At 41.4% G+C, this 21,071-nt stretch overlaps 1 protein-coding gene across 3 annotated transcripts in view; it reads left to right on the top strand.

The window, feature by feature from the left end:
- Positions 1 to 344: 344 nt before the first annotated feature.
- ANKRD6 (ankyrin repeat domain 6) overlaps positions 345 to 21,071 on the top strand; it is a gene marked incomplete at its 3' end in the record, with an annotated part of 203,713 nt that continues 182,986 nt past the window's right edge. For all 3 annotated transcript variants that reach the window (XM_082405932.1, XM_082405936.1, XM_082405934.1), the window contains exon 1: positions 345 to 475. The remainder of the gene's footprint in view (positions 476 to 21,071) is intronic.

The following is a 21,071-nucleotide window of genomic DNA, read 5'->3' as shown; positions in this document are numbered from 1 at the left end:
CTCTCCCTCCTACAAACCTCCTGGCAACCCCTGCCAGGAAAACCTCACCCAACTGCATCCGCTGTTCCTCTCACTCTTTATAAGGATGGCTCTCAGGAGGGCGCGGAAGGGGCAGCGGCCCAGGAGGGAGCTGGCTGCAGGCCAAGGCCAGCCCGAGGGCCCTGGGGGCCCCGCCTCCCCTCGGGCCGCCGCCGTGCCCTGACCGGCCGCTGTGGGGCGCTGCGGGCCCAGCCTAGGAGCGCGGGCGGGGCGGGGCGCCGAGCGGGCGGCGGGCACGTCGGCTCGGCCACAGGTAACCTGCGGGAGCGGGGAACGCGGACCGGGGAGCGCAGACCGGCGAGCGGCGGCAGGAGGCGGCGGCGCTGGGCGGCGCCGAGGCCCAGGGGCCGCCGGAGCCAGCGGGAGCCCGTGCCCATCGTCTCACCTCGCCCCCCACCCTGTCGCCGGCATCGGTCCCAGCGGCACGGAGAGAAAGGTACCGTGTGACCTCGCCGGGTCCCTTCGAGACCCCTCTTCATCCCAGGACCGGCGTCCTCTACTCTCGGGGGGCCTCCGGGAGGACCGTGTCGCGGGTGGGAGCGCCCCCAGATCGCTGTCTGGGGAGGAGTCCCAGACGGAGCGCGTTGCCCCCTTTCCTGCGGCCTCTGGGGAAGCCGGCGCGGGAGGGGGGGTCCTTTCTGGGGCACCTCCCTTGTCTCTTTCCTTCAGTTGCTTCCCTAGAATATAGAACTTTGGTGGGAGGAGGCAGAGAACTTTCTCGTCTTTGCACGTCCCCCTCCTCTTTCTCCAGTGAGGTCAAAGAGTTTGTAGAAAGGGGGGGTGGGGTGGGGTGGGGCGGGGGTCCCAGACCGGACGCGGAGGCCGGCCGTCTTCGGGCGTAAGGGAGGGTCCCCTCTGGTCGCCAGCGCCCCCCGCCGTCCCTGGGCCTGCGGGCAGGCCTCCGAGTGACCGGGCTCGGCTCGGACGCGACAGCAGCCTGACCCCTTCCCTCACCCCTTCGAGGACCACAAAGGGCTGCAAGCGCCGGACCGTGGGGCTGCCCTACCCCGGGGAGGTCCGCTCTGGCTGAACTTAAGCTCCGTAAAGAGTTAGCAAGTGGCATCTCCCCGGGCTCAAGGGAGCGAGCACGTTGTTTGGTTTGAGTTTAGACATCAGCTCACGGACACTTGTTTTGGAAATTTCAGTGTGGTGCTTCCGGTAGATTTGAGGGGCGGGAGGGGAAGTCGACCCGAGAGGAGCGTCGGTTTCCTAGAGTGGGTCAAGGATGTTTTCCCGGGCCTTCCCTGGTGGCGCAGTGGTTGAGAATCCGCCTGCCAGTGCAGGGAACACGGGTTCAAGCCCTGCTCCAGGAAGATACCACATGTCGCGGAGCAACTAAGCCCGTGCGCCACAACTACTGAGCCTGCGCTCTAGAGCCCGCGAGCCACAACTACCGAAACCCGCGTGCTCCGCAACAAGAGAAGCCACCGCGGTGAGAAGTCTGCACACTGGAAAGAAGAGCAGCCCCTGCTCGCTACAACTAGAGAAAGCCCGCGCGCAGCAACGAAGACACAACGCAGACCAAAAAGAAAAAAAAGAATGTTTTCCCTAAAGCATGTTGGGATGGTTTAAGTGGTGGTTAAGAGATCCCCTTTGGGGTCATGAGATTGAGTCTTGATGCCACTTGTTAGGTGTGTGACATTGGAAAACCCACTTCTTTAAACCTCAGTTTTTAGAATTGTAAACTGGGTGTATGATACATAACCTGGTGGTGTGGTTGTAGAAATTAAATGAAATGATGCAAGTGAAAAGCTTGGCATAGCGCTCTTGAAGGTTGGGTATCCTTTTTGTGAGTCTGTTGGATGGTGATACTCATTCACATTGAGCTAATGTCTGTTAGGCCAATGGAAGTGGGAAGCACTTGGGCAGTGAACACAAACACCCCTGGGTCCACGGTGGTCCCACAGTGTACTGATGGTCTCTGATGGAGTTTCCCATCCTTAAAATAGCAGTAGCAACCTGTTGTTCTCCTGCTGTAGTAGGTGCTGGACTATACATATTTATCTTTCATCATCCCTAGCAGGTGCTTAGTATCTGGTAAATGAATTTTTTTTTTTTTTTGATTAGGGATATAAATTAAAATCGGAAGAGTTTTCTGCCCTCTAGGTTCTAAATGAGGAGGGGAGAGTGGAAGAAGGGTGAAAAGGAGTAAGAGCCCAGAAAACAACTGGTTGCATGTTGTTGGGAGGTATAAACCAAGGGTGATAACAAAATGCTAATTTGTTAACTCCTTGTTCGGTGGTGGCACCAAAAATTAACCTTAGCTTTCCACTCAAACTCATCAGCCTCTCCAGAGCCCCTCCAGATAAGCATATAATCCAAGTAAAAGCAGACGGCTTGTGATCCAACTCTGCTTAGAGAAGAAGTACTCTTTTAACTCCCAAGGCCCTCGCATATTGAAATTCTGGTGCTGCCACTGTGGACTGTATCATACATTCAGAAAGTATCAAACGGAGAGGTACAAATTAAAGAATAGGAACACAAGGCACACCCAAGTACCCATCACCCAGCTGAAGAACCAGAGCATCCTCAGAACCTTGCAGGCCCGAGCCCTCCTCCCTGTGGCATTCCACTTACCTCTCTCTCTCTCCCCAAGGAACTGATAGTCTGGATTTTGTGTTTATTTTCCCCTTGCTTTTCACACTTAATATCTTACATGAAAAACTCTGTGGAAGGGAAGTTTCCAAACAAGCCTTTCCACAATAACCTGGAGCATTCCTGTAGAACGTAAAAGCAGGATATTGAGAGTAAGATGCAAACCACAGAAAGCTGAAAGTATCAAAAGTGCTGGGATGGGCAGGCTGGCTGTCAGAGTCTGCCCCCAGTTTCCTTTGGCACAGGTTCTGCGGGTGTGTTCTGTCTGTGTCGGGGAGGGCCAGTCTCTTCTAACATAGCTTGGAGGCTGTAATTTTGAAAGCTTTGCTTGAGTCCCTAAGAATTGGAAAAACAGTAATTTGTGTGCATGTGTTTTAGAAGTGTTTAAAAAAAATACCAGTTTTCCAGGGGACATTGTATGAGATTTGAAGGATTAAGCCAGCTGAGAGTGACCTTTAAAAATGGTTTTAACCTAAATTCTTCTTTGTCTGGTTATGATATTTGTGTTAGGGACCTTAAGTTATTTCTTTGGGCTGAATCACAGGTCTCCTCTGTGAATCTTACACATTCTGACATTTCTTGGTTAAGGCAAAGATTCCTAAACTTGGTTCATGGCCCCCTTAGTATCTAAGTAATTTTTTCAGTGTCCCTAGATTTAGGTAGTTAGTAGTAGTTAGGTTGAAATAACGTAATAAGTATTTATATCTTAACAACATACAAGCTGTTTGAAAAAAAAAGAATGCACATAAACTGAGAGAAAAATATTTATATCATTCTTAAATAACCACAGCTACAAAGAGGATGTGTGTGTGTGTGTGTGTGTGTGTGTGTGTGTGTGCTGCACGCACAAACTTTGGGATCAGATTGGATCCCAGTCTCATTTCCTGTCCCACATTAATTTTTCTGCAGCACTTGCTTTTTATCACAGCAACCACTGAAAACCCAAGCTTTGCAGAGATATGATGTCATTGACAGGAATGTAACGGGATCTGATGTTGAAGCTGTGGGCTCCTCCAGTCTGTAGGTTCAGTGTCGAGCGCATTGAGTACACTGTGTCTCCCTTGAAATTTTCAAAAATCCTACGTTTCCCCTGTGCATTTTCTACAGCTCCCGAGTGCCTTGGTGCACAGTTGGGGAGTTGTTGGTCTAAGGTAAAACCCCCTTCCCAAGAGAGATCAGTTACTAAGGAAGGTGTCTGCCTGAAGTAGCCCCAGGTTAAGCTTCTGGGTGCAGTGAGCTACATCTTGGTTTTCTCCTCTGTGTAAAATGGAGTGGCTAGAGCCTTCCTGATAAGGGTCATTCAGAGGATTAAACTAGGTAACGTATGTAAAACCATCTGTTAAAGCCCTGGAATATAATGGAGTCTCAAGAAATGGTAGCTGTTTTAATGATTGTTAAATAGTACTAAATGAATGTCCAGTAATAGGTGTATGTCATTGCCCCTATTTAAGAATAGCCAGTACTTGAAATCTCAACCTTAGCAAATAAACTATGAGGTAATTAGTTCACATTATAGGATGATTTATCATTTTCAAACAGAAAACTCTGGTGTACCATTGTGACACTTTTTGATTTTTTTAGACCATCCTTGGAATACTCATTTTCATTTGCCACCATGTGCCCTGGTTTGGGGAGGAGGTCATAACTGATTGGATTGAGCCCGGACTTTGTCTTATGTCTTGGGAAGTTTGGACGTAGGTTACAGGCCGAGAAATGTTTCAAGTAGGATTTAATTTCCACATATACTTTTGGCACAGAGAACAGATAATCTTTTCAGATGAAACAGTTTTTATTAAATTGTAGAGCATCCCATGATAATTCCTATCAATAAGTGGTACTTGTTAATCCTCCAAGGAAAGGCTGACTTGAATAACGATGTCACAGATGGCTGTCACGGTGCCTTTTAGGTAACATAGACCTTTCCTCCCTTGTCCTATTCCTTGCCCAGATCCCAAGTGTAAGCTAGGACCTGGTGATATTTTAACAATTTGTGAGAATACACTCAATAGTGATGTTTCCCTAGCATAGTTGTGGATTCTTATTGTTGCTTTCTTCAGTCATTTATCATTGGGAAGCCTGTACAGAACCATAGGTGATGCTTCCAAATTGACATAAAATTTTTTTTCTGTTTGTTTTGGTTTATAATGTTGAGGGTTTTTTTCTCCCTCTATAAAATTTGGATATATGTTTGTGTGTGAGAAAGTATTTGATTCTTCTGAACTGATAATTCCATTTTTTCCATTTCATGCCCGTCTATAAATTATCAGCATTATTTTTACTTAACATATTGCTCCTTTCTTAAAAAATAAGAATTTCATATCTTGCCTTGGGTTAAGCTGATTATATTTAATAACATCTTTTTTTAAAAAAGTATAGCTGACTTAACAATATTATATTAGTTTCAGGTATACAACATGGTAATTCAATATTTTTATAGATAATACTCAACGCCTTATGGTTTTAGGGTATAAAGTAGAAAACTGCATTGTAGATAATAAAATGTGGGTTAGAATGAATTGCTTTCTTCTTTTTGTCTGCAACTCATAATTAAAAGAAAATTGAGATTCAGAAAGTTTGAGCATCTGTTTAGCTATTAGAATCTGATATCAGGCACAAAGTGCTTTGCAAAATGCTTGACTCTTTTTCTTAAAGGCTATAATCCATTTACAGTTATTATAAAATATTGGCTATATTCCCTATGTTGTACAATATATTCTTGTAGCTTATTTTATACCTAATAGTTTGTATCTCTTAGTCCCCTACCGCTATACTGCCCCTCCTCCCTCCCTCTTCCCACTGGTAACCATTAGTTTGTTCTCTGTATCTGTGAGTCTCCTTTTTTTTGTTGTATTCACTAGTTTGTTGTATTTTTTAGATTCCACATGTAAGTGATACCATACAGTATTTATCTTTCTCTGTCTGACTTATTTCACTTAGCATAATGCCCTCCAAGTCCATCCGTGTTGCTGTAAATGGCAAAATTTCATTCTTTTTTATGTCTGAATAATATTCCCATGTGTTTATGTATATGTATATATATACCACATCTTCTTTATCCATTCATCTGTTTTTATTAATAAATTTATTTATTTATTTTGGACTGCGTTGGGTCTTTGTTGCTGCACACAGGCTTTCTCTAGTTGTGGTGAGCGGGGGCTACTCTTCATTGTGGTGCGCAGGCTTCTCATTGCGGGTGGCTTCTCTTATTGCGGAGCATGGGCTCTAGGCATGCCGGCTTCAGTACTTGTGGCACGCAGGCTTCGGTAGTTGTGGCACGCGGGCTCTAGAGCACAGGCTCAGTAGTTGTGGCGCACGGGCTTAGTTGCTCCATGGCATGTGGGATCTTCCTGGACCAGGGCTCGAACCCATGTCCCCTGCATTGGCAGGTGGGTTCTCAACCACTGCGCCACCAGGGAAATACTATCCATTCATCTGTTGATGGACACTTAGGTTGCTTCCATATCTTGGCAATTGTAAATAATGCTGCTATGAACATGGGGGTGCATGTATCTTTTCGAATTAGTGTTTTTGTTTTTTTCAGATATTTACCCAGGAGTGGAATTGCTGGGTCATGTGGTAGTTCTATTTTTAGCTTTTTGAGGAACCTCCATACTGTTTTCCATAGTGGCTGCACCAGTTTTCATTACCACCAACAGTGCAAGAGGGTTCCGTTTTCTCCACACTCTCTCCAGCATTTGTTATTTGTGTTCTTTTTGATGATAGTCATGCTGACAGGTGTGAGGTGATAGCTCATTGTGGTTTTGATTTGCATTTCCCTGATGATTAGCAATATTGAGCATCTTTTCATGTGTCTGTTGACCATCTGGGAAGTGCTTGACTCTTAATATCTTCATGTAAAACTAAGAAAGGGTATGTAAGGAGGAAAAGATTTAATTTAAATTTGGGAGTTTATTGGTAGCTGAATGGACTTAATTTCTACATCACTGATTTGTCTTCAGTTCCAGAATGGAGATTATGGGAAATATTTCTGTCCATGATAGTAAAAAGCGTTCTTTAAAAAAAGGTGAATTTGGGACTTCCCTGGTGGCGCAGTGGTTAAGAATCCGCCTGGCAATGCAGGAGACATGGGTTCGAGCCCTGGGCTGGGAAGATTCCACATGCCGCAGAGCAACTAAGCTCATGCGCCACAACTACTGAATCCCACGCGCCTAGAGCCCGTGCTCCGCAACAAGAGAAGCCACCGCAATGAGAAGCACACGCACCGCAACGAAGACTAGCCCCCGCTCGCCGCAACTAGAGAAAGCCCGCGTGCAGCAACAAAGACCCAACGTAGCCAAAAATTAAATAAATAAATAAATAAATAAATAAATTTATAAAAAAATAAAAAAAGGTGAATTTAATGGAGATAGATATCAGCAGATGGTAACCAAGAATGGAGAAGTAGTTTGAAGTAAACTAATACTAATAGCTAAACAGGAATCAGCAAGGCTTTTTTTTTTTTTTTGGTTTATTTTTGTTTTTGTAAAGAACATATGCTTTGAGAAATGTTTGTAAAAGGAATAAATACAAAAGAATAAGGTCAATTTTCCTTACAGATATTAAGTAGGTAAGAGGTGAAAACAGAACTTAGTTCTTTCAAGGTTGTGACCTTTTCCACCTTAGCTCTAGGAACCCTGTTCTCCATCATCTTGTCGGGTTGGATCGAGGGGCACGTCCGGGGTCCTTGAGGAGGATGGAAGGACATTGGATGGACATCAGGAAACGTAGTGTAGTCCTGGCCACCAACTTGCTGTGGAGTTCCAGAAAATATCTCAGAGTCTCAGTTTTCTCTTCACTAACTAAGAGGACTAGACCAAAATATTATTTTTTAAAGGTATCGTTTTGTGAAATCATTCATATTCACAGTGTAAAAGCAACACTCTTTTTTTTCCTCACTTCTAGAGATCGGTGCCCTTGAATCAACCTGATGGTCTGTGAGCCAAAGAGAGCTAATGAGATTGTTAACCTGATGTAACCTGATGACTTCCTTTTATTATGAACATCAATAGCTTACTGTGTAGAGTCCTTTCAGACTATGTATGCGTGTATTCACATTTTAGAATATAAACCCAAAGTACCATCTTATTCTAAAACCTGATTCCAAGGTCAGAAAATTTATATTCATTTTTCAGTAAATTAGAGTTTTCAGTTTTTAAAAATGTCAGCATTTTATTCTAACTCTAGGAAAGTCCCAGGGGAATCTGATATACAAGGAAATTGCCTCTAGGTGGTGAGTTTTAGGAGTAGTGGGTGTTTTCCCCCCCTCTGCATCTTTACGGAAATTTTAAGGCTTCTTACAACGAACATATATTTAGTTTATAATCAGAAAAATAAATTAGTTAAAAAGTTTTAAAAATTACACAAGAAAATTCATTGTTAATCAAATGTACTAAAAAAATACTTTGTTCCCGTAATGGAACTATTTAGATGTTCTAGTAACTAAAATATTTGCTTAATGAGAGGTGGAAATGTAATGATGTGAGATGGACCTATTTTTTTTTTTTAATTTTATTTATTTTTTATTTATTTATTTTTGGCTGCGTTGGGTCTTTGTTGCTGTGCACGGGCTTTCTCTAGTTGCAGCGAGCGGGGACTACTCTTCGTTGCGGTGTGTGAGCTTCTCATTGCGGTGGCTTCTCTTGTTGCGGAGCATGGGCTCTAGGCACGTGGGTTTCAGTAGTTGTAGCACGTGGGCTTCAGTAGTTGTAGCACATGGGCTCAGTAGTTGTGGCTCGCAGGCTCTAGAGCGCAGGCTTAGTAGTTGTGGCGCATGGGCTTAGTTGCTCCGCAGAATGTGGGATCTTCCCGGACCAGGGCTCGAACCTGTGTCCCCTGCACTGGCAGGCGGATTCTTAACCACTGCGCCGCCAGGGAAGCCCGAGATGGACCTATTTTATCATGGTTAGATGGTAGTGATTTGAATTTATTATTGAGGATGAAAAATAAATCATGAACAATTTGACTTGGAAATTTTCAATTCAGATTTTTCACAAAACTAAAAGTTATTTCTCTTTCTTTGGCAGGGATAACATGTCTCATGCCAGTTTTTAAAAATTAATTAATTAATTAACTTATTTTTGGCTGCGTTGGGTCTTCATTGTGGCGTGCGGGCTTCTCATTGCAGTGGCTTCTCCTGTGGTGGAGCACGGGCTCTAGGCGCGTGGGCTTCAGTAGTCGTGGCACACGGACTCAGTAGTTGTGGCTTGCAGGCTCTAGAGCGCAGGCTCAGTAGTTGTGGTGCATGGGCTTAGTTGCTTTGCAGAATGTGGGATCTTCCCAGACCAGGGCTCGAACCCATGTCCCCTGCATTGGCAGGCAGATTCTTTACCACTGCACCACCAGGGAAGTCCCTTGTGCCAGTTTTTAAACTTACTTTCTAGCTAGAAAATAGCAAGTGAACTGGAAGTCCTAGCTGAAATTCTGAATTTGACCCAATGGTAGAATGTTGAGATGTATTATATACTGTTTTATATTATGCCATATGTAGTATAAAATATTCAAGTACCAAAGAACAGACTTCTTGAGTAGGTATATATGGATGCATTTGAGTATCCTAGCTATGCCCCAGGCATCTTACTGGGTTAGATGCCTGGCTCTGGCACCTATTGGTTGTAACATTTTTGACGGTTTACTTAACCTCATTATGCCTCAGTTTCCTAGTCTGTAAAATGGGGATTTGAAACAGTTTTGTACTTTGACTATGGTGGTAGTTACATGAATCTATGAATGTGATAAAATTCATAGAACTACACACACACACACACACACACAAACACTGTGAGCCCATGGAAAAAGTGAAATCCAAATAAGTTCTGTAAGTTTACTTAATAGTATTATACCAGTGCCAGTTTCCTTGTTTTGATAATTGTACTGTGGTTATGTAAGATATTACCATTGGGAGATAGGGTACACAGGAACTCTCTGTATTATTTTTTTACTGTGATAAAATATACACGACATAAAATTTACCATTTCAGTAAGTTTTTAAGTATGCAGTTCAGTGGCATTAATCACATTCACATTGTCGTGTCACCATCACCACTGTCAGTCTCAAGAGTTTTTTCATCATCCTAAACTGAAACTCTGTACCCGTTAAATGATAACTCCCCAATCCCATCTCCCCCAGGCCCCTGGTAACCACTACTCTACTTTCTTTCTCTGTCAGTTTGATTCTAGATGCCTCCTATAAGTGGAATCATACAATATTTGTTATTTTGTGACTGGCTTATTTTACTTACTCTTAATACCTTTGAGGTTCATGGACTATTTTTGCAGCTTCTATGTGAGACTAATGTTGTTTCAAAATAAAGTTTAAAAAAGTAAAAAAAAAAAAAAAAAGGGCTTCCCTGGTGGTGCAGTGGTTGAGAATCTGCCTGCCAATGCAGGGGACATGGGTTCGAGCCCTGGTCTGGGAAGATCCCACATGCCGCAGAGCAACTAGGCCCGTGAGCCACAATTACTGAGCCTGCGCATCTGGAGCCTGTGCTCTGCAACAAGAGAGGCCGTGATAGTGAGAGGCCCGTGCACTGCGATGAAGAGTGGCCCCCGCTTGCCACAACTAGAGAAAGCCCTCGCACAGAAACGAAGACCCAACACAGCCATAAATAAATAAATAAATAAATAAATAAATAAATAAATAAATAAATAAATAAATAAATAATCCCATTGATGGGGCCCCACTGCTGGACTGTACCAAGGCATAGAGGTTAAGAACAGTGCAGGATGGCTAGAAAGGCCAAGGAGTGACATTACCTCTCTTTCCTCCTCCTCCTTATCCCCAGTCATAGGAGAAGAGATGCAAGAAGTAGCTGTGTTCTCTCTTGTATAGGGAAGAGCCTGCATTATTTATTAGTAGGTTCCTATATCAACCTGAGGAGCAGCTATTAAATCTCCTACTAAAATAGGGATTCTTTTTGTTGTTGTTGTTGTTTTGATGTTTCTGAAAACATGCTTGATTTTTTAAAAAATTTTTTATTGGAGTATAGTTGATTTACAATGTTGTGTTAGTTTCAGGTGTACAGCAAGGTGGATCAGTTATACGTATACACATATCCACTCTTTTTTAGATTCTTTTCCCATATAGGCCATTACAGAGTACTGAGTAGAGTTCCCTGTGCTATATAGTAGGTCCTTATTAGTTACCTATTTTATATATAGTAGTGTGTATATGTCAATCCCAATTTCCCCATTTATCCCTCCCCCCCTTACCCCCTGGTAACATAAGTTTGTTTTCTTTTTTTTTTTAAAGGCATTATATTATTTATTTATTTAATATTTATTTATTTATTTGACTGCGCTGGGTCTTAGTTGCAGCACACAAACTCTTAGTTGTGGCATGTGGTATCTAGTTCCCTGACCAGGGATCGAACCCAGGCCCCCCTGCACTGGGAGCATGGAGTCTTAGCCACTGGACCACCAGGGAAGTCCCCATAAGTTTGCTTTTTACATCTGTAACTCTATTTCTGTTTTGTAGGTAAGTTCATTTGTACTCCTTTTTTAGATTCCACATATAATCATGTAAATATGATATTTGTCTTTCTCTGTCTGACTTACTTTGAAATAGGGATTCTTAACCTGAGGTTCATTGATGGGCTACAGATGCTCTAAGAGCTCCCAGAATTTAGGTGTAAGTATTTAAGTGAATGCTCATTTGTATATATGAGAGGGAAGACATTCCATAGCTTTTGTTATAGTCTCACATGGTTCCCTAACCCAAAAATGGTTAGTAAGCAATGCAAGAAAATGTTGTTTACAGAGCTCTACCCACCGCATAACAGGCTCTTTCACTTGGGTGTCTTAGCCCCTTTCAGTTTTCTGGTATATCTTTCCCCTTACCAACCTCCAGAGGCTTTCTTTCTGTTTAAACCTGGGAGAAGCGTGAACAATTCTTTTCCCTCAGAGCCTCCCGCCATTCTCTCCTATATCCTACAAACTCCAGGATCCATTCCTCAAGGGCCAGAGGAGCCCCATAGCAAACTGTCTTGGAGTCCCTAGTGGGCAGATATGGAACTAGAGTGTGTGCAGGACTCAGCCTCACAACTGCCATTTCTGTCCCTGCCCTCTTTAGGCTCCAGAAAAATAGGAAGAAAATAATACTTGAGGTACAGCTCTGGAAAACTCATGAAGTTGTCCTGAATGACTGAAGTTCAGTAGATTCTGCCTTGGGGAATACAAATTTAATTTTCAGATTGTCTTCTGGTTTACACTTTATGTTTTAAATGTATTATAAATATATCATACAATACATTCTACCTTGTGGAGTATCCAGTGATTTAGGTGAGCTGTTGCAATGATGTATTGTTATAAAAGATGTTAGTATCAGAATTTATTTATAAATAGAACTCTCTAGTCATTCAGACTGGTTTTTAACTCATATGAATGGATTGCATAAATGGGAAAAACTGTAACTTTCAAGTTTTTCTTATACATGTGATTCTTCAATATTTGCATTCATCTTAGAAACCCTTCAATAAATTATGACTTGACTCATTTATCCAACTCAAAATATATTCTGTTAGGGTAGGCTAACTGCTGTAACAAACATCTCCAAATCTCAGTAGCTTAATCCAGTAAAAGTTTATTTCCAGCTCACCTAAAGTCCAAATAGGTTATTCCTGGTTGAGCAGCTCTCCTGGTTAGCTCTTCTGCAAGTGACTCTGAGATAAAGGCTCCTTCCATCCTGTTATACCATCATTTTCAACATGTGGTTTCTCGTGTCGCTACAAGGGGGAAGAGAGTATGAAAAATGCATCCAGATTAACTACCCTCACCAGCAAGTGAAGACATCACTTCTGCTCACATTCCATTGGCCAGAAGCAGCTCAGAGCCCCACCTCAATTTATGGAGGCTGGGAGATATAGCGCCTGGCCAGACAGCTGCTTCTGAGCAATAATCATTTACTTTATTTATTTATTTAATTTTTTATTTTTTGGCTGCACATGCAGATTCCGGGATCTTAGTTCCTCGATCAGGGATTGAACCCAGGGCCACTGAGTCCTAGTCACTGGACCACCAGGGAATCCCAATAATCATTTACTTTAGAAGGGGAACAGAACTCTTTGGTGGATAAGTAGCCATCTTTTATATTAATATGCTAGTCTTTTAACTGGTCAGTTCAGTGTAACTGCCTTCATATTATTTATTTCTCACTTTCCAAACAGCAAGTGTTATGTCTTTGTAGTGTAAAGTGTGGATGAGACCTTCATACGGGAAACAATTTTGTCATAATTGTTGAGCAAATAAAAATGGGATTAAGCCATCTAGTTTTGTACATTTATTAGGGAATGAAGTATATTTTATTTATTCAGAGTCACTCAACCCCCTAGAAAATTGTACATTTGAGAAAGATGGAACATTAGCAAAGAGGAAGATTAGCAAAGAACAACAATATGCATGTCTTATTGAGTTCATGAATGTTCTCATAGTAATTTAAAACTACTTCCAGCTGCTGGCAATAGGCAAGTATGAAAACTTTCTTCTTCAAAAAAAAAACAAAAGCAGTCTTCACCATGGGATGTATTACACAGTCATAAATGTATGTGTCACTTTTATTTGCTCTTTAAAGATCTTAATTTTTTAAAAAATTTATTTATTTTTGGCTGCATTGGGTCTTCGTTGCTGTGTGCGGGCTTTCTCTAGTTGTGGCAAGCGGGGGCTACTTTTCATTGTGGTGCCGGCTTCTCGTTGCGGTGGCTTCTCTTGTTGCGGAGCACGGGCTCTAGGTGCGTGGGCTCAGTAGCTGTGGCTCGCGGGCTCTAGGGCACAGGCTCAGTAGTTGTGGCGCACGGGCTTAGTTGCTCCATGGCATGTGGGATCCTCCCGGACCAGGGCTCGAACCCGTGTCCCCTGCACTGGCAGGCGGATTCTTAACCATGGCACCACCACGGAAGCCCTACTTATTTGCCCTTAAGGGAAATTAATGTTGTAAGATTTGGATCTGTTTATCTTATTTGCTTGAAGCCATTTTGTGTCTAGGAGGGCGCCATTTGGCTATATTCAGCATCCGACAGCTAGAAATGGAGACTATCAAGTGTGAAAGATCCCAGTACTTAGCTGGAGTCATGGAGAAAGTGGTCCACAACTTTAGTAGTTACACTCACTATACAGGCATATCTTGTTTTATTGCTCTTTGCTTTACTGTGCTTTGCTTTATTGTGCTTCACAGATACTGTGTTTTTTACAAATTGAAGGTTTGTGGCCACCCAGTATTGAGCAAGTCCATCGGCACAATTTTTCCAATGGCATTTGCTCACTTTGTGTCTCTGTGTCACGTTTTGGTAATTCTTGCAATATTTCAACCCTTTTCATTATTAGTATATTTGTTATGATGATCTGTGTTCAGTGATCTTTGATGTTACTATTGCAAAAAGATTATGTCACTGAAGACTCAATGGTAAGCATATTTTGGCAATAAAATATTTTAAAATTAAGGTATGTACATTTTTAAGACATAATGCTATTACACACTAAATAGACTACAGTGTAGTGTAAATATGACTTTTATATGCACTGGGAAACCAAGACACTAGTGTGACTTGCTTTATTGCAGTATTCACTTTATTGCAGTGGTCTGGAACCAGATCCACAATGTCTTCAAGGTCAGCCTGTAGTAGTGTTTCATTTACCCATTACTAGTTGAGACTGGGCTGTTCTACCTAAGGAAGAGGTCCCAACAATGAATATTTACCATCTTTTAAGTCCTAATTTTTTTCTTTTAAAGTTACATTTTATGGTGCCCATGTTGGAATTAAAGATGCACTAGACCAAAGGTCAGCAAGTTATAGCCATGGGCCAAGTCTAGCCCACTGCCTGTTTTGTAAAGTTTTGTTAGAACACAGCCATACTCATTGATTTACATACCTCCTATGGTTGCTTTCACACTATACTGGCAGAGTTGAGTAACTGTCACAGAGACCATATGGCCCACAACACCTAATGTATTTATTTAGTATCCCTTTATGGAAAGTTTGCTAACCCTTTCATTAGACCTAAAATTTGTATAACTTGGTTTGAGGTAACTCTGCTCCTACTGAGGATTTACTTAATCTCTGGCCCACAGTTCGCCATCATAGTGAGGATAATAAAATCTACCTATCGAGGTAGTTAAAATAGACTTTAAGTGATCTTGGGCAGGTTATTCAGTTGATCTTCTAGTTAGCTATCTGCCAATCTGTCTTCCAGTAGGCTTCCTTAGACCAATCTGTTTCCAATTTACCATGTATAAGAATCATCTGGGAACTCTATTAAAATTCAAAGATGCCCACCCTCTCATTCCTTAGGTCCTGATTCATCAGGTCTGGGAAGATGCACGTGTAACAGGCACCCCAGATTCTGATGCAGGTGGCCTGGGCTTCAAGTAACTCAGACCCTTGTGGCAACTTGTCTTTGGGTCCCTAGAAATAGTTTCTCTGACAGCTCCAGATATGCTTCTTGACTCAGCCAGAACTGAAGCCTTGCCTACTATATAGGAGAGCTTGGAACCAAAAGGGGACTGCCCAGCGGCGTTAGTCATCAGCATTCTGAACATGTGCAGAGAGACCTGGCAGTGGGCTTATCATATAAATCAAATCATTGACTGCCTGACTGCACCTATACAGCCATCTGCTGCTTTGCTTTCAAATAGAAATAATGATAGGGAAGTTGGCACTGGGGCTTCAGAGAAACTGATTGGTTTACGTTGTAGCTCTGTATGCCTCTTGATGCTAAGAGGGAACAAATTAAAGCTAAAATTAGCAGTATAGCCCTGGGCTAGCTGTCTCTCTTTAAAAATCAAGATAAAAGTTAATAGCAGAAGAAGTTACCATGAGAGGAAGAACCGAAGTCCAGGTGCTTTATAGGTGCTTTAAGAACGGATGCTGATTTAATGGTTTATAATTTCCTTAATCTCCAGAATGTATTACCCTACGTTATGTGATACTTAATGAACGGTTTGCTCACTGAAGCCTTTGTTTTCCTCCATTTGCTATTCAAAAACTGAGTAAAGAGCTGCCAAGCCAGTAATGAATGATGGCAAAATCCCCTGGCACCTGTTGGGTTTTAATACAATATGGAAAAAAGTGAGACGCCCCCCACCCCCGCAAAAAAAAAAATTCCAAAAACAAAAACCAGAAAAATAAAAACTTGAAGGAAGAATCAAAGAACCTCACACTTTCAGTACTTAACTAGGAGTGGAGCTGTGTTGCTGTTCAAAAGCAGTGTTAAAATTGAGGGTCAGGTGCCTTTAAACATTTCCCTCTTTGCTGCCCTGCTGAAATAAACCTGGGTGTTTGATTGGATGTAAGCCAGGGTATTTTGTACTCTGAAATGTAAGTAAAGTAAACACATTATCATCCAATGAAGGACTTAACAGCTAATTAGATACCTTCCTGTTGGGCGACGTCTTGGGAAACTGATTTCAAAAGCATATGCTAATAAGGATTTAAAGAATCCTATGTAAGATTATCAAAGGATTCCTTTCAATAATGAGTTCCCTTAGACCCAGGATATTTCATATATGATTAGAATTACTAATCATTCAAAGTATACCCTCTTTAAGGGAGCCCAGCATTGCCAGGAAGTTAGGAATACCATCAGGGAACATGTTCTCAAGAGGTTGCTAAATAAACAACCGTCTTCTATTTTTATTAAAATGATAGCTTTAGATCATTCCTTTTCTCCCCTGCAGGATATGCAACAGGTCTAATTTATCTCTAGATACCAGAATTTCTTCCCTTGCTATTACTAAACCCTTGAGAAAAGGCCGTTTTGAAAACAATAAGGCTTCTGTCTTTAAAAACGGATGATTTTGATACACCAAAAAACTAATTGTCTTGATGCTCAGTGCATTTCTGTCTTTTTAAATCCTAAATTCACAAATTTATATTCTTCCCTTGGTATTTAAAGACTCAAAAACACTAACACTGTGCTTATAATTGACGGTGTTAAAAGTGGCCATGCTTTTGTGTCTAAAAGTAGAACATGAAATATTGTACCAGATTTTGCCCCAGGACTTCTGTGCTGTTTCTTATTATGTCCTTCTCTCCCCAGCCTTTGGAATTCCCTTAATGTCAGAGACATTAACTTTGAGGGTAAGAGAGTAAATCTTAAGAGACGTACTATCTGCTTTGAACTTACCAGCCAACTAAATAGGATGGATGTTAATGTCTCAGGTGTACAAGGAGTACTTAGTGTTAGTGTTAATGAAAGCTGTGTATATAGTGGAGAGAAAACATATTCCCCAAATCAGTAAACAGACAGAAGCTGTGATGGACTTTTTTGGCCGTGTCACACAGCATGCGGGATCTTTAGTTCCCCAACCAGGGAAAGAACCCGTGGCCCCTGCAGTGGAATTGCGGAGTCTTAACCACTGGACCGCCAGGGAAGTCCTGGATTTTGTATGAAAAAAGCAATGTCAGAGGCTATTAGGGTATTTAAGTGAAGGGAAAAATTCTATGTTATGGTACTAAATCTAAAAGGAAAAATCGAAAAGAATGGATACCTCTATGGGTATAACTGAATCACTTTGCTGTAACTGTAACTGTAAAATCACCTGTAACTAACACATCATTGTTAATCAACTATACTCCAATATAAAATAAAATTTTTTAAAAATTTTTAAAAATTAAAAAAAATAAAAAAATAAAAGGGAAGACCAAGTATTGATTGTAACCTAACCAGATACCATAAATCCACAGCAGCACTGTCTCAGCCCCACAGAATAAATGGCATTCATTATGTTTGAGTGTATTGTTGCCCTAGGATGAGGGAGGCCAAACTGTTTTACTGTTCTCTGCAAAGCCTAATCTCTCTACCTGAAAAATAATTTAGGAAAAAAAAATTTTAAGGTCAGTGACTCTCTCTTGGCCTCCCTACATATTTGTCTTTTTCTTTCTTATTAGCATTAGGTAATGTATCTTAAAACCCCAGGCCTATACATTCAAACCTGGCTGAATTACCTCTCTTGCACAGTACAGATGCCCTTCAGGAGAAGTCTGTTTCGTGGGAGACTGGCAGGCTTTAAAGAGAAGAGTGCGACTTGGCTGCCGGCAGGCTTGGGTTCCAGTTTCATGTCTGACAGCAGCCTTTGTGCCCTCTGCCGAGTCACCTTCTTACTTCTGTGGCTTTCCTTTTCTTTTCTCTTAGAAAGGTGACCACTGGACCCATGTTTCAGACGGGTCCTCATTGACTAGTCCCCTGCCCCCATGGATTTGAGGCCCAGAAACATTTTTTAGCTTAACAAATTATTATAAGCCAAATACCCTTATAACAGCCACGCCAGTCAGGAAATCGAACTTTGCCAGTCACCCCAGAAGCCCCTCCTTGGGTTGCATCTCAATCATAACTCCCTCTCTCCCTCCAAATTAACTACAGGCAGTCCTTGCCTTATATGGCACTGTGGTACTATAAAGAAATGCTGAAATCCTGATAGGCTATCTTAATCATCAGTGGGAGAAATTGCAGTTGTTCTGAGACCTTTATATGTTTGGCCAGAACATTAAAAACTCTTTTACTGTCTGTTATAATTGTAGAGGGAAATGAAAAAATACTAAAATTTAGTATGCAGTAATTTAAAACATTAGCAACATTGAGAATTAGACTTTTATTTCTTTGTAAAATCTTATCAAGAGTAGTTTGGTTTGCCTTTTCCCATCCTGTAACTTATGATACAGAACAAGCATCTTTTCTTTTCAAAATTTATTTTATTGAAGTATACTTGATTTACAATGTCATGTTAATTTCTGCTGTACAGCAAAGTGATTCAGTTATACATATATATACATTCTTTTTCATATTCTTTTCCATTCTGGTTTATCACAGGATATTGAATGTAGTTCCTTGTGCTATACAATAGGATCTTGTTGTTTATCCTTCCTGTATATACTAGTCTGCATCTTCAGCAGGCATCTTTTCTATGCCTTGATGAACTTTCATACTCTTGTAGAAGTTTGGATCAGTTTCCAACATTTTATCCTTTGCGATTTCAGTGTTGTGAAGTATCTGCAGGAGTTCCTTTAATGTGGACTTTTTGCAGCGTCATTTCTTCATTCTTTTCATCTCCACACTTTCGTCATTTATGGCGATCAGTTCCCTTCATTCACTTCCTCTGGCTGCACATCTAGAGGCTTCGGGTGGTAGCGCGTCAACTTTCCCACAGTCAAACATTTCTTCTGTGACTCCATCCTGTTCCATTCAAATTTCACTTCCAGTGTTACCACTTTTGATTTCTTTGCTGCACTTTCTTCTTTGTTGGCTAATTACCTATTTTAATTGTTTATTTTGGTAAGCTATTATGTGGGTTTTTCACTGGGAGACAAGAAGACAACACAGATACATGGTTTGCTGTCTGTGTGAACTGAGTAACAAATGAGTGACCAATCACTGACAGACTTGGAAAGATGTGACATGATTGGTCACTGATCATGATGGTCATATATTAATTACATAGTGATTTGTAGACTGGAGTGCTGTTAGTGAAGTTTGTACCTCATGCAGTTTCTGAAAGTTAATTCACCATGGTAAGTGAGATTTGAGCCGTGTTGTTGGAGGACTGGTGTAATTTAAACTGTGGGACCTGAAATTGTGCACATTTATAACCATGTAAAGTGAAGGCTGCCTGTATTATTTGCTGTAGTAATCACTTTCTTGTAGGTCTGGACACTATGGTTAAGTGTTGTTCCATAAAATGTTTTTGTTATGTCTTCTAAGTCTTTTTTTTTTTTTTTTTTAAATCTATGGGTTTCCCCTCTGTATTAGTTTTCCAGGGCTGCTGTAACGAAGTACCACACACTGGGTGGCTTAAACAACAGAAATTTATTTTCTCACAGTTCTGGAGGCTGGAAAATCTCAGATTAAGATGTTAGCAGATTTGATAAACAACAAGGTCCTACTTTATAGCACAGAGAACTATATTCAATATCCTATGATAAACCATAATGGAAAAGAATATATATATATACACATATATATATATATATAAGAACGTATATATATGTGTAACTGAGTCACTTTGCTGTACAGCAGAAATTAACACAACATTGTAAATCAACTATACTTCAAAAAAAATTTTTTTTTAACTTAAAAAAAAAAAAAGAGGGCTTCCCTGGTGGCGCAGTGGTTAAGAGTCTGCCTGCTAATGCAGGGGACATGGGTTCGAGCCCTGGTCTGGGAAGATCCCACATGCGGCGGAGTGGCTAGGCCCGTGAGCCACGACTACTGAGCCTGTGCATCTGGAGCCTGTGCTCCGCAACAAGAGAGGCCGTGATAGAGAGAGGCCCGCGCACCGCGATGAAGAGTGGCCCCCGCTCGCTGCAACTAGAGAAAGCCCTCGCACAGAAACGAAGACCCAACACAGCTATAAATAAATAAATTTATTAAAAAAAAAAAAAAAGATGTTAGCTGATTTGGTTTCTCCTGAGGCCTCTCTCCTTGGCTTGCAGATGGCCACCTGCTTGTTGTGTCTTCACATGGTCTCTTCTCTGTGCATGTGAACTCCTGGTTTCTCTTTCCCTTCTTATAAGGACACTGGTACTGTTGGATTAGGGGCTACCTTAATGGCCTTATTTTAACTTAATTACCTCTTTAAAGGCCATGTCTCCAAATATAGTCATATGAATTTTGGGGGGACACAATTCAGCCCATCACATCTTCTATTCCTTTCTTTTCTTTACTACTTATCTATCAAAATAGCTGGGCTTCTTGACCACTGGTTATATAAAACATAAGCCATAATCACATAAACTTTTCATTAAAGAGTTAGCATCATTCATGAAGGACAACATTGAAAATTAGGCCTGGATTATGTTGGGTAAAATTATGTTCCAGTTACTAAGGGTATATAACAAATCACCCCAAAACTTGGCATCTTGAAACAGCAATAATTATTTATTATCTCCCAAAATCTGTCAGTCAGGAATTAGAGAGGGACTCAGCTGAGAATTCTGACTCTGGTCTTTCAATAAGATTGCAGACAGATTTAACTGGGGCTGCAGTCATCTGAAAGTTTGACTGGGGCAGGAGTCATCTACTTTAAGATGACTTGCTCAGTTGGCTGGCATGTTGGGGATGGCTGCTGGTGGGAGGCCTCAGTTCCTTTCTACATGGCTGCTTGACTGTCCTTATGGCATGGCAGCTGACCTGAGTGAGTAACCCAAGAGGTCAAGACAGAAGCTGCAATGCATGGTCATTTTCACCATGTCCTATTGGTCACAGAGATCCAGTCTTGATTCACTGTAGAAGGGACTCCACAAAGGCATGAATATAGGAGGTATGGATTATTGGGAGCCATCCTGGGGACTGGCTGCTATAAATTGGATGAGTAAAAAGTGTCGTACTTTTGGGAAACCTGTTTGTAAGTCTCTACCTTCAAATGCTGCTTATCTTACAGGCATGTCATCAAAGTTAAACATTATTATTATTTTTTTTTTTAAAGAAATCTACATTTTAATTAATTAATTTATTTA

The sequence above is a fragment of the Balaenoptera borealis genome (assembly GCF_965194805.1).
Source record: "Balaenoptera borealis genome assembly, chromosome: 9".
Lineage (NCBI taxonomy): Eukaryota > Metazoa > Chordata > Mammalia > Artiodactyla > Balaenopteridae > Balaenoptera > Balaenoptera borealis.
This window is presented reverse-complemented; position numbering and strand designations above follow the sequence as displayed.